This window comes from Mastomys coucha, unplaced genomic scaffold (genome assembly GCF_008632895.1).
Source record: "Mastomys coucha isolate ucsf_1 unplaced genomic scaffold, UCSF_Mcou_1 pScaffold23, whole genome shotgun sequence".
Classification (NCBI taxonomy): domain Eukaryota; kingdom Metazoa; phylum Chordata; class Mammalia; order Rodentia; family Muridae; genus Mastomys; species Mastomys coucha.
In genome coordinates this window covers 54,300,870-54,313,183 of record NW_022196906.1, presented here as the reverse complement: position 1 = coordinate 54,313,183, position 12,314 = coordinate 54,300,870, and the positions used below count along the sequence as shown (strand labels likewise).

Below are 12,314 nucleotides of genomic sequence, written 5' to 3'. Positions count from 1 at the left end.
TGTGTAGCCCTGGCTGTCCTGGAACTCACTCTGTAGACCAGGCTAGCCTCGAACTCAGAAATCCGCCTTGCCTCTGCCTCCCAAGTGCTGGGATTAAAGGCGTGCACCACCACTGCCTGGCTCCTTATATGAATTCTTAGTCTCACATTTTATCATGGCAAGCAAACATTCTATTATTAATTCAACCAGGGATGCCAATGAAACCGTCGTCGACCCTGGAATAAGAAGCAACTGGAGGCATCTGTGATTCAAATAACCCAACCTCGATTGTTCATCCAGGAAAGGCTTGTCAGCAGCAAGGCCTGGGGCACAAGCAAGCCAGCCATCTACCCAGACTTCTCCAGGATCACGCCAGGATCTACAACCTGGATATGGAAACCTGTGAGATCTCTCCACTTTTTTTTTTTTTTTTTTTTTTTTTTGGTTTTTCGAGACAGGGTTTCTCTGTATAGCCCTGGCTGTCCTGGAACTCACTCTGGAGACCAGGCTGGCCTTGAACTCAGAAATCCGCCTGCCTCTGCCTCCCAAGTGCTGGGATTAAAGGCGTGCGCCACCACCGCCCGGCTCTCCACTTTTTTTTTTTTTTAAGGTGGGCAATTAGCAATATGAACTTGCCTCTTAAAGCTGCTTCCATGTGTCCCACAAATTTGTGTGTTGTATTTTCATTATCATTCAAGTCTACAGTTTTTATTGTCAGGATACTTATTCAGGCTGGGACTGCACCATGGGAAAGCAGCAGGCAATTCTGTGTCCAGAAGGTTCCCTGGCCCTCAGGCCCAGCCCCTCCCTTCTTGCAGGTCACTGAGTCCTCCCCAGGTGCTCTGAACCCGAAGCCTCCCTGCTTCAGTGCCTCCTGGCTTTCTGACCAGGCCGGAAGTCGCCCCATCACCGGAAGTCGGCCAATCAGCCTCCTCCCTCCCTCCTGTACAGTCAGCCTGGTTAGAAGCACTTCAGACCAGGCTGCATTTCCCTATCCTGTTGCTTTTATTATTTTCCTAACAAAAGACTCCTCACCAAGCCTTGCTACAGACATCTGCGTGCCAACAGAGCCTCATGAATGGTGAATTGTCCAGGTTTGATCTAGCAGTTGCTGAGTCTGAATTCGGTAACTGTCTTTCCTGCTCTTTGCTCCCTAAGTCCTAGTAAATGATCCTTCAGGTAGTTACATCTGGAATGTAGAAAACTAAGATTTAGCCAAAAATCTACCTCCGGCCATTTTGACAGTTCATCTCAATTCTGTGGGAACACAAAAATCTTTTTTAGAAAAAAACTATACTATGAGAAGAAGTGCCTAATCCTGTAGAAATTTGATGCCCCAGGGAAAGGGGATGCTGCGTAAAGTGGAGGGTGGAGTCGGGGGAGAGCACCCTCTCAGAAGCAAAGGGGAAGAGAGATGGGGTAAAGAACTTGGGGAGGGGGGACTGTGAAGGAGAGCAACATTTGGAATGTAAATAAATAAAATTATTTAATTTTTAATATACTATAATATTTTATGCCAATGTGCCAGTCGTTGATTTGGCGCAGTAAATCCAAATCCCTTCGTCATTCACTCAGCACCCATCTCGGGCAGCGAATGGCACAACACATGAGCCAGTGTGTCAGAACTGATGTTAAGGTGTGGTGGTGTCACCTCCAAGGGAATCTTTGAGCTCTGGTGGAGAAAACTGCAGGGTCCAGCCTCAACACAGGATCAGAGTTTTCAACTGGAAGCAGGGATATCTGGAAGGCGCATAATAAATATACACAGACTACTTTTTTGGGTACAAGCTGACAGGCAATTTTTCAAGGCTTAAAGTTTCTCTTTCTTCTCTCTCACTCTCTGCTCTCTTTCTCTCTTGCTCATTCGCTCTCAGCTTGAGGCTGCACACACTCTGCATTCTTCTGCGCACTCTGCTTTTCTCCTGTGCATTTTTCTTTTCTTGAAGTCTCACACTCATACACACCTCTGTGCCTTCCCCTTTCACTCACACACGCACTCTTCACACACACCACATGCACTCTCTCCTTTCACTCTCACACGCACTCTCCACACATGCCTCACGTTCTCTCTTCACTCTTCACATGCTCTTCTCATGCTCTCTTTCTCTCACTCTTCATTCCCTTTCCTCATTCACCTCACACACTCCTCACTCACTCTCTCCATGCTCACTACTCCCTCTCCGAATTCGCTCTCTACATGCTCTCTCGCCTTTTTCTTGCCCCAGTCCTTTATTGATCTCCAAAAGCAGATTAAAAAAAGAGACATTGTATAACCATTGCCAAATCAAATTCAAAAGAATAACTACATCCCACAAAGAATCAAGAATTACAATTGTTCCCCAAAGTTTCAAGCTTTCCTATTCCCAGGCCTATAGCCAAAATAATAATAATTGCAAACTTATCATTATTTAAACTTTAACTTATTATACTTCAGAGCTCAGAGCTCCGAGGCCAGCTACTTGCATTTTCTTGTGAAGCTCTAAGGATAAATGACATGGGCAAAGCTACCAGGCTGTGGCCAGAAAGAATCAAGTTAACCCTTAACTCAATAGTTCCACTAGCTTTCTGCTTCTGCACAGTGTACCCAATGACCCTCTTAAAAGTCCCAGTGTTTTGACTTAGTTTTACTAATATAAGATTTTACATATTCTATACTTGCTTATCCAGGAACCACTCTCAAATGTTGTACAACTTCTTTCATAACTTCAATATTTTTTTCCTTTCTTGGGGTCCTAATGTTGGCTCTATTTCATTTTCTAATAATTTCCTCAAACTTTGCAAGTCAAGCATTAATCTGGAACTACCATTGTGCAGTTATTACATTGTTTTCAAGATGAAACACATACCTGGGCAATTAGGACTGTGCTGTGCTGTGCCCCATGCCTCAATTTTTTAACTGTTTAAGAATCATTACATCGGGGGCTGGAGAGATGGCTCAGAGATTAAGAGCCATCTGACTGCTCTTCTGAAGATCCTGAGTTCAGATCCCAGCAACCACATGGTGACTCACAACCATCCGTAATGAGATCTGACGCCCTCTTCTGGTGTGTCTGAAGTCAGCTACAGTGTACTTACATGTAATAATAAATAATTTTTTTTAAAAAAAGAATCATTACATCAAGGAACATCTAGTTTCACAGAAATCACCAGAGCAGAAGGAGAAAGAAGTAAGAAAGTCAGATATTATAGAATAATTATACACAGCAAGGCCAACTGAAAGGCAGTCACGCACAAATGAAATCTATTCAGCAGCTGTCCAGGACTAAGGTTAGGAGAAATGGGAACAACTGTTTTTTACAAAGAGCTGCTGCAGACTACTGAGATTTCTCCATCCCGGCCTACTGCAGGCAGTCCCTTATTTCAGATGGCGGGTCCCTTGGAGGGATGTGTCTCCTGTTTCTCAGGGTCCCAGACGCCATCCTTTTCTACAAGGAGCTGCCACAGGCTTCTGAGATCTCTCCACCCCGGCCTCCTGGAGGCAGTCCCTGTCATTGTATGTTGTCCCCAGCAGAAAACCAACCTGGAGACAATGGAAAATTTGCCAGGATTCATCATTAATAGTTTTAACCTCTGCCTGAAGTTTCGAAGGTTTGAGGAAGGTTTCTAGAATTTTAAATTTCAGTAACTATGCTCGACTTCAGTCTGTGGAGTCAAAGCTATCAGGATGATGCTGCCATCTTGTGGTTATTCTGGGTATTGCATGTCAGCCTGTAAGACACTATTGACCCAGGATAAGAAGGAAAAGTCTCTGCTGTGCACCATAGACAAGGGGCGGAGACTTCAGCCCGCGATCCTCAACGGCACTCTTCCTTCCTGACAGGAGGGGGCGCGAGTGCTCAATCTCGCGGATTCCAGCTGCAGGGACACTAACGTCTTCCTGTTTGCCTAAGCCGCGCATGGCCAGAACCAGTTGGTGAGGATGCAAAATTTAAAGGGCGTGATGGAAGCAGAGGGGAAAAGCATGAAGTCGAATATGTGTGATCAAAATAAATCATCAACCATATTAGCCGTGTGTGGTGTGGTTCACTCCTGTGTGTAGACACATTTTACAGTGACTTTTTATGATATAAAATTTCAGTCACAAGCAAAATTATAGATAATAGATGGTGAGACCTATATACCCATCAAGTTTAAATATTGCTGGCTCAACCACCCTTTTCTTTTATTCTGTTTGAGCACACTCAGGACTGAGCCCATAATCTGTGCACACTGTGAAAGGACCTCTACCTCCAGGATACACCCAGTCTTCATTAATTTGATTATTTTAAAAAACAATTTAAGAAAAAACAATTCTTCTGACTGGTGAGGTGACACAGCAGATGAAGATGAAGAGTTCTATCCCCAGGGTAGAAGAGGAGAACTGATTTCTGAAAGTTGTCCTCTATCACATAAACACTCAGACAGTGATAAAAATAATTAATACTTTTACCTTGTTTTGTTGAAAGTTTCAGAAGCAAATCGGAAACACTGCAAGACAGGTTTCTAACAGACTTGGTTGTTTTACTCAACATAACCACAATGCCACTGTCACAGCAAACTACACTAACACGTCCTTATTATTGTTACTGTTGTGGTGTTGCTGTTGCTGCTGCTGCTGCTGCTGCTGCTGCTGCTGCTGGTGGTGGTTTTTCGGGGCAGGGTTTCTCTGTATAGCCCTGGCTGTCCTGGAACTCACTCTGTAGACCAGGCTGGCCTCAAACTCAGAAATTTCTGCCTTCTAAGTGCTGGGATTAAAGGCATGTGCCACCACTGCCCCGAACTGTTATTGTTTTGAGACAGGGTTTCTCTGTGTAGCCCTGGCTGTTCTGAAACTACATAGACCAGGCTGGCTTCAAACTCACAGAGATCCACCTGCCTCTGCCTTCTCAGTGCTGGGATTAAAGGCATGTGCAACTACACCCAGCCCTCCACACCAAGATCTGAACAGTGGCCCAGCAGTTAATTGGTTTTACAATCCAGTTCAGCTGGTATGGAGTGGGCTGGGAGCACCAGGAAGGATTGCTGCAGGCTACAGCTGTTGTCAGCAGAGACCAGCCCCGCTGTAGGTGTGCTAGCCTTAGAATTTAATGAAGTTAGAGCAGATTCTGCGTGCCACCCAACACTTAATTTGTTCATAAGTGTTTATTAGTATTATTCCAGTGGTTGTTTCTGTTGCAAATGTTTTGTTTTCACAATAAGCACAGACTTCCAAAAGCATTGTTTTGGTATCTTATGTAGGAGTCTCACCTTAGAATCAAATAGTCAATCACAGCCTAATGTAGACATTCCCTTTAAAAATAGACTGTCAGAAATATATTTCATCTACTAAAGAAATAGAAAAGATCAGTAAAATAACAAGATTAATGTTAAGTACTTCATTAAACAGGCTGATGTGTTTAAATAGATTTAATATCCATCAGCATGCCTCTGGCTTAGTGTGATTTTTTTGGGTTTGTGATAGTTTGTAACTTGCTATCTCCTTCTTACACATAATCCTTTTCAGTACCTCAGAAAACTGCCACAATTAGACTGTGGATGTAGCTCAGGGCAGGGGGCTTGCCCCACATGCTCAAGGTCCTGAGTTCAATCCTTAGTACCACAAAAGCAATCAGCATCAGGGAAGGGAGACATATGCCATAACAAGTGGAACAAACTGGGTTTCTTTGTGTGGGGGGTTGGTGACAGGAGACTGCATCTTGATAGACTGTGACCCTGACCATGTAAGAAAGTCTGACAGAAGACATGAGCAGAGGACTCCAGAGGAGCTGGGGATGTGGCTCCACAGTTAAAAGACAGGCTATGCAAGCACAAGCACCTGAGCCAGGATCCCTAAAAGCCACTGTGAATGCCTGGTAGGTGTGGCAGCCTGCCTGAAACTCCAGCCTCAGAAAGTGAGGCTGGGATCCCAAGATCTAGATAGCTAGCCATAGTGATGAGCTCTGAGTTTGACTGAGAGACCCTGTCTTACAGAATATGGGAGAAAGAGCAGTGGAGGATATTTCATGACATCAGTGTTGGGCTTCCCCATGCACACTCGAGCACATGCGCAAACACACATATACCACATGCACACAGACACACACTCACACACACAGGCCATGTGCAGGAACACATGTTCTGTGTAGGGGGCAGAAATTTGAGTCAGATCTGGACAGTGTAGAATGAAAGGATAGGAAAAAAAAAAAACATTCATACCCAAGACTTCCTGGGCCGCCTTTCTCGTGTAGAGAATTGCTCTGAGCTTGTGTGTTTTCTAAAACACCTTTCTAAGGAGCAGCCCTTTCATCTTCCCTGCAGGAGAGCCTCAGTTTAGCAGTTTTGACAAATGGGAAAATCTAGCTAAGAAAGACTATCAGGAAGGAGGACAGTAGCAAAAGTCACATAGGAAATGTCACTGTGTGTCACATTAGAGCTTGTCCTCTGCACAGCTCCTCTGGGGATTTTCTATAATCCTCGCAGCTGTCATTGTGGTGACAGTTTCCAGGACCCCAAGAATAAGTAGACGCGGGCAGTGATGTTCTGTGCCAACTCAGCACATGTCACATGTGGCCTATCCTCACCCCCGTGTGCGCATTCCTGCATGTCCACACATACACAGCTTTGGTAGGTCTCCAACATACCTTTGAAGTTCCAGAAATATTCTCTGAAAAGCCAGTATGGAAGGCAAAGAGGTTCCTGTAGAGAAACCCCTTCACTTTTCCTGTGTGTTGGTGTGGCTGGGCCTGTTGATGCATGTTAACAGGGCATGGTGAGCAAGTGTTCATTCCAGCACTTGGAGGCTGGGCCTCCGTCTGGACTCTGTCAAGACCCTGTCTCAAAACAACAACAAAAAACAAATACAATTTTAAAACATACTTTTATAGTGGTTTTCAAATTCTTTGATACTCTCCCCTAGCCCTGCTGAGATGCCTCCTCCCCATGAGCTGATCCCTGACCCAGCAGTGAACTGGTTTACAATCCAGTTCAGCAGGTGTGGGGTAGGGTGAGAGCGCCTGCATGGATTGCTGTAGGCTACAGCTGTTCTCAGCAGAGACCAGCCCTATAGTTTATAGTGCCCATGTGCTAGCCTTATAGTTTAACGAAGGAATTAGAGCAGACTCAGCATGCCCACTCTATGCTTAATCTGTTCCTAAGTGTTTCTTATCAGAATGACTCCAGATAATAGGATTTCCCATCCACTCCCTCCGTTTTCCAAAAATGAAATCACTTTCTTAGATTCCAGTTTTGGCTATAATGCATATTCATCAGGAAACGTTAAAAGATAACATTTTTTCCTTCTAATGAGAACGTCTGCCATGATGATTCTAGAATGTTCTTCTAGTAAAGACTGGGGAGGTAGCTCAGTGAGTAAAGTGCTTACTGTGTGAACACAGGGACCTGAGTTCAAATCCATAGCGATCACATAAAAGTAGTACATAGCCATGTGTGCCTGGAATCCCAGTGTTGGGGGCAGAAGTGGGCAGACCCAGCAGACTTATTATCGAGCCAGCCTAGCTGTACTGGGATGCTTCTGGGAGAAACTGTCTCAAGGGAATAAGGAGAAGCAAAACACCTCTGTCCTCTTCCAGCATATGCACATGTACATACACATATACACATATGTACATATGCGGACACATACATACACAGACACACATACCATATATATATATATATATATAGAGAGAGAGAGAGAGAGAGAGAGAGAGAGAGAGAGACATATACCATATGTATGTACATATAGACACACACATATACATATTTATATACACAGACATACACATACACATTTATACATACACAGACATATATATACACATAGACATATTTACACACAGAGACATACATATACATATCTACATATACAGAGACACACATATACATATATACAGATGCAGATACATATACACTCATTCACATATAGGTATGCATGCACACATACACACTGTTCTGCCCTTCAGGAGGCCTGACAGGAGGGAGGAATTGACCAAGATATGATCACCCTGTCATCTCAAGTGAAAGAAGAAAGAGCCTTCCCTGCAATAGGAGCCAGGGATAGGGTTCTCCAGGTCTGTTCAGGTCTTTAAAATGCTTAAGGGCAAAGACTTCTCCACTGATGGGCTGGGCAGCTGGGCGGCTGGGCAGGGGAAATCTGATTACTTCTAAATGTTATCTAGAGAGCAGAATAAAGAGTCTTTGTTGAGAGACTGCTGGTGTCTGCCTGATAGTGTCTGCCTTTCGGAGTTCTGACCTGTCCACTGCACATGCTAGAAAAAGAGGCTATTGATCCAGCTAGGCCAGGCCAAGAAGCCCTGCATCCTGTGACCTTTAGTCTCCCGAGACCTATGAAATCAAGCTAGAAACACTTTTATATGGCTTCGAAGTGGGACGACCCACATATATTCTCACCATTTGCAGTAGTTGTCTAAGGTTCTGTGGCACACAGACAACATCCACAAGTAGTTGTTTTACTACAATTGTAGCAGGATTCAGTGTTCTGGAAATTTCCTGTTGGTTAGGTTTGGGAAGTAAAGTTGCTGAGCCTCTAGCTCTGAAGAACTCACAGGCAACTGTATCTCTTCACAAAATGAGGATCCCTTGGGGTGTGGCTCAGTTGGCAGAACTCACAGGCAACTGTATCTCTTCACAGAATGAGGATCCCTTGGGGAGTGGCTCTGTTGGCAGAGAGCTTGCCTAGCATGCTTCCCACAACCACACAGACCAGGTGGCTTGCCCTTGAAATCCTAACACTAAGGATACAGAGGCAAGAGGATCAGAAGTTCAAGGCAGACCTCAGAGCCACGATGGCTGCCTATACAAGACCTATCAGCAATCAAACGTGGATCGGGGAGGAGCTTAAAGGGCCCTTCTCTCCCACTACCAATGGATTCTGAGGGAGAGGCAGCCATTGCATACCACTGAGGAATCCTCTTTGAATCATGGGCTCATGATTCAAACCCATGGTTACATAGACGTTTCCAGTTAAACTCACTGGGTCTCAAAACATGTTCGTTGTTTGTTTGAAGAGAGTTTGTCGAGAGGAAGAGGAGGGGTGTGCAGGTGGGAGGGGTCTAGGAGATATATATTAACCAGAGAGAACCTTGTACATATATGAAATTATCAAAAAACAAAATAAAAGTTAAAAAGAAAAGACAAAGCTCAAGGTTATCCTCAGCTGCATAGCAACTTTGAGGCTAGCCTCGGGTACATGCCAAGTAATTGACCCTGGGAGAAGATCTGTTCCAGGGACCCCAGGCTGTCGACAGGACTAGATCTTGTAGTGTAGCTTCTGGAGTGCAAGCCACTCGCCAACTGCACAGGCAGCAGCCATGTCCCAATCCAGCAGGAGCCACCTCCTCTGTCTCCTGGCAGGTCAGGCCTCAGGCCTGGGCCCTAGACAGACCCTGACTAGGGATTTTACAAGCACAGGCCCTAAGGAGGTCAGCATTGCTGCTTGAGCTATTCACACCACCTGCCCCAAGCCTCTGGGGAGTCAGAGGAAGTTGCTGACCTGTCCCCTAGAGGAATAATTGCATTAGTAAGGTGGCCTCTGGTGGCTTTGTCAGCAGTTCCAGGGCTTTGAGTTGAGTAATCCTTTGGTGTCTGCCCCAGCAGCTGGCGGTCACAGGCTGGGGAAACCCTGTCCACCCCCCCAACCCCCAGGCTCAGCTAACCCCCCTGCACCAAATATCTCCTGTCATCTAACCAGCACAGGGCTCAGTCCTGGGAGAACACAGATTCAGGGACAGACCTTCTGTCTTCTGATCAGAGATGCTAAGCTAAACTCTAGCCCCGTTCCTGGGATCTTACATCTGGACAGAGGAAAGTACACCTGGAGTAAGCTTCAACATTAAGGACACAACTTGGACCAGATTTAGCCATAGGGAGCAGGAGGGTTGTGAGGACACTGAGCAAGTCTAGAAGGATGGGCAGGGATGAAGCAGGGGAGCAGGAGGGGCACCCCCTTCCCCTCTCTACTTGTTTGCTCTGCCTTCAGGGCATTCTTCAGGGCTTGAGCAGAGGCAATGCCCGACGGGAAGGGATCTCCCAGCACCTGCCTAGAACACACACCTGGTGGCTCCGAGGTCCCTGGGCTCAATTTGACACAGCCTCCCTGAGGCCCAGCTGGGGGCCACCCTAGGACTTTCTCCCTTCCTCAGTTCTTCCTCTATACTGTCAGCCCCAAATGAGGCCCAAGTCCACCTGGGGAAGAAGAAAACGACTCCCTTCGGCACTGGCCTCACCCTGTCTCCTCCCTCTCTCCCTCTACCCTGCTAACCATTTACAGTATGTCTCCCATCACCTCCCCACCCCCACCCCACCCCCAGCAGAACACATCCACCTGCTTTAGAGATGAAGAAGCAGAAGTGCACAAAGCTCAGCAAATAAAATGCCAGGCTAGGTGCTGGCCCGCAACTGTCCTTCAGGCCCTAGGTCCTGTCTTCATCTGGCCTTCTCCTCCTGACACAGGCTCACCCAGGGGTCTCCCCGGAGATGCTGGGATTTACCTCCAGCTCCATCCCTGCTTGCCTCTTTACTGCTCCATAGCTGTGCAGCTTGAGGCAACTTATCTCCTCACTCTGGGCCTCTCTGACTCAGTCTCCCAGCTGTGAGGCTCAGAGTGGCAGCTTCCCTATGGTGAGGCACATGACAGGTGGCGGTTTGTGTGAGAAGCCTCTAAACTCTTCCCCAGAGCACTTCACTGCTGAGATCTCACCTCGACTCCTCCTCCTACCGTATCTTCCATACCCATAGGTCCTACATTTCCCTCTGCACTGGTTCAGCTCAACCCTCGGCCCAGCCTGGCCTATTCTGCCCCTGCATATGATTGCACACCCCCAAGTCCTTGGGTCCCACTCACATGTCTATGAAGGTCAGCTGGGGATGAGTGGAGTGTTGGGGCATAGATCTTAGGTGAGGACAGAGACTGGTGAGAAGCTGTCACAAAGCTGTTACAGAAGCCATGAATGTCTTCAGGATTGCTCACCAAGAGGATGGAAGACTTGCTAGGGTGACTTGGATGTGCAAAGCAGATGACATGTTGAGTACAAACCTTGCTCTGATGCTCTGACTTGGCTGCTAAGTGGAACTTCAGGACTTGTCCATGAAGGGTCCTAAGGGGCTTCTGGTAGGAGTGGGGACAGACAGGACATATGAGTGGCTCCTGTCCTCAGCAGATCACCCTGCAAAGCCCCTGAGCTGACTTTGCAAAGCCCCTGAGCTGACTTTCCAAATCCCCAATAGTGCTTCCCTGTCATAGTGAGGGTTAACCCCACTTAGAAGGCCATGCCCCACCCTTCTGTCCTCTTAACTCCATGATCCCTCTAGATGCTCCAGGCTCTAATGTGGGACAGGATCGTTCTATCCCACTCTGTGAGGCAAGGGTAGCTAAGGATGGGCATTCCTCCCTGCACACCAACACGCTATTTCCCATCCATTTGGGGCCTGGGGAGAGGATGGCAAGGGGTAGAGTTAGTAGGGACAGGAAAGGATGTTCCCTTCAATCTTCTTCGTTAGTACCAGGCACCAAAATACGTTCTGGGGATCATCTAACTTCATTTTTTTCCCAACTACCACCTAAGACAGGCATTGTGTCGCACCAAGAGGAGAAAACTGAGGTTCAGAGAGGCTACTTGTTCAGGGATCCATGGCCCATGACAGAGCAGAAGCATACATGGAGGTGAATCTGTCCTTACCCTAGCCTCTCTTCTTCTGGGAGCCTGGTACCAGGAGGCAGAGATTCCTACTGTGTCCTACCTCAGTGCCCCATGGGAAAATGTCCGCCAGCTTCTCCTCTGCACCCAGCCTGCCCAACACCCTCTGCTAGACCTGATTGCAGAGACATATAGAGGTGTAAGTCTTCCATGGGGAAAGGCCCCAAACCACAGGCCGCGAGCAGTCCTTTATCAAGAGACTAGGTGGAAAACCACCAGGATAGAGGGTGGGCTTCCCAGGTCCCAACGTGAATAGGCAACCAGATGCAGAACGCTACACAGACACAGTGCTACTACATACACAGTCACACATGCTTTGAATACATGATGAATGCCAAAAAACATTTAAAGTCCCTGGGGAGGTGGGATGTATATCACTCCTCCCCCATAAGATTTGTCATTGGATAACAGACAGCTGAGAGAGTACGGTCTCAGCCAAGCTCCTTGTTCCCATGCAGTGTGTGTATAAGGACAGCAAAGGATGGACTGCCCCTCCCCCTGCATGTTAGGCAGCCTAGCAGTCAGTGTGAAGGCAGCAGGACTGACGGGCTCCCAGGGGCACCTGGGTAATGCTGCAGGTGTGGCCAGCTGATCCCCTGCGGAGACAGTAAAGATTAAGAGGATCATACACTGTGTCCAGCGCTGTGCTGGGAGAAGTCTGGA

General features: G+C 46.9%; 1 long non-coding RNA gene across 1 annotated transcript; it reads right to left on the bottom strand.

The window, feature by feature from the left end:
- Positions 1-1,450: 1,450 nt before the first annotated feature.
- Positions 1,451-3,667, bottom strand: LOC116073562. The gene is made up of 2 exons (XR_004111873.1): positions 3,500-3,667; positions 1,451-1,719 (listed from the first exon to the last, which is right to left on the bottom strand). It is a non-coding gene; the product is annotated as an uncharacterized LOC116073562 (long non-coding RNA).
- Positions 3,668-12,314: the final 8,647 nt, after the last annotated feature.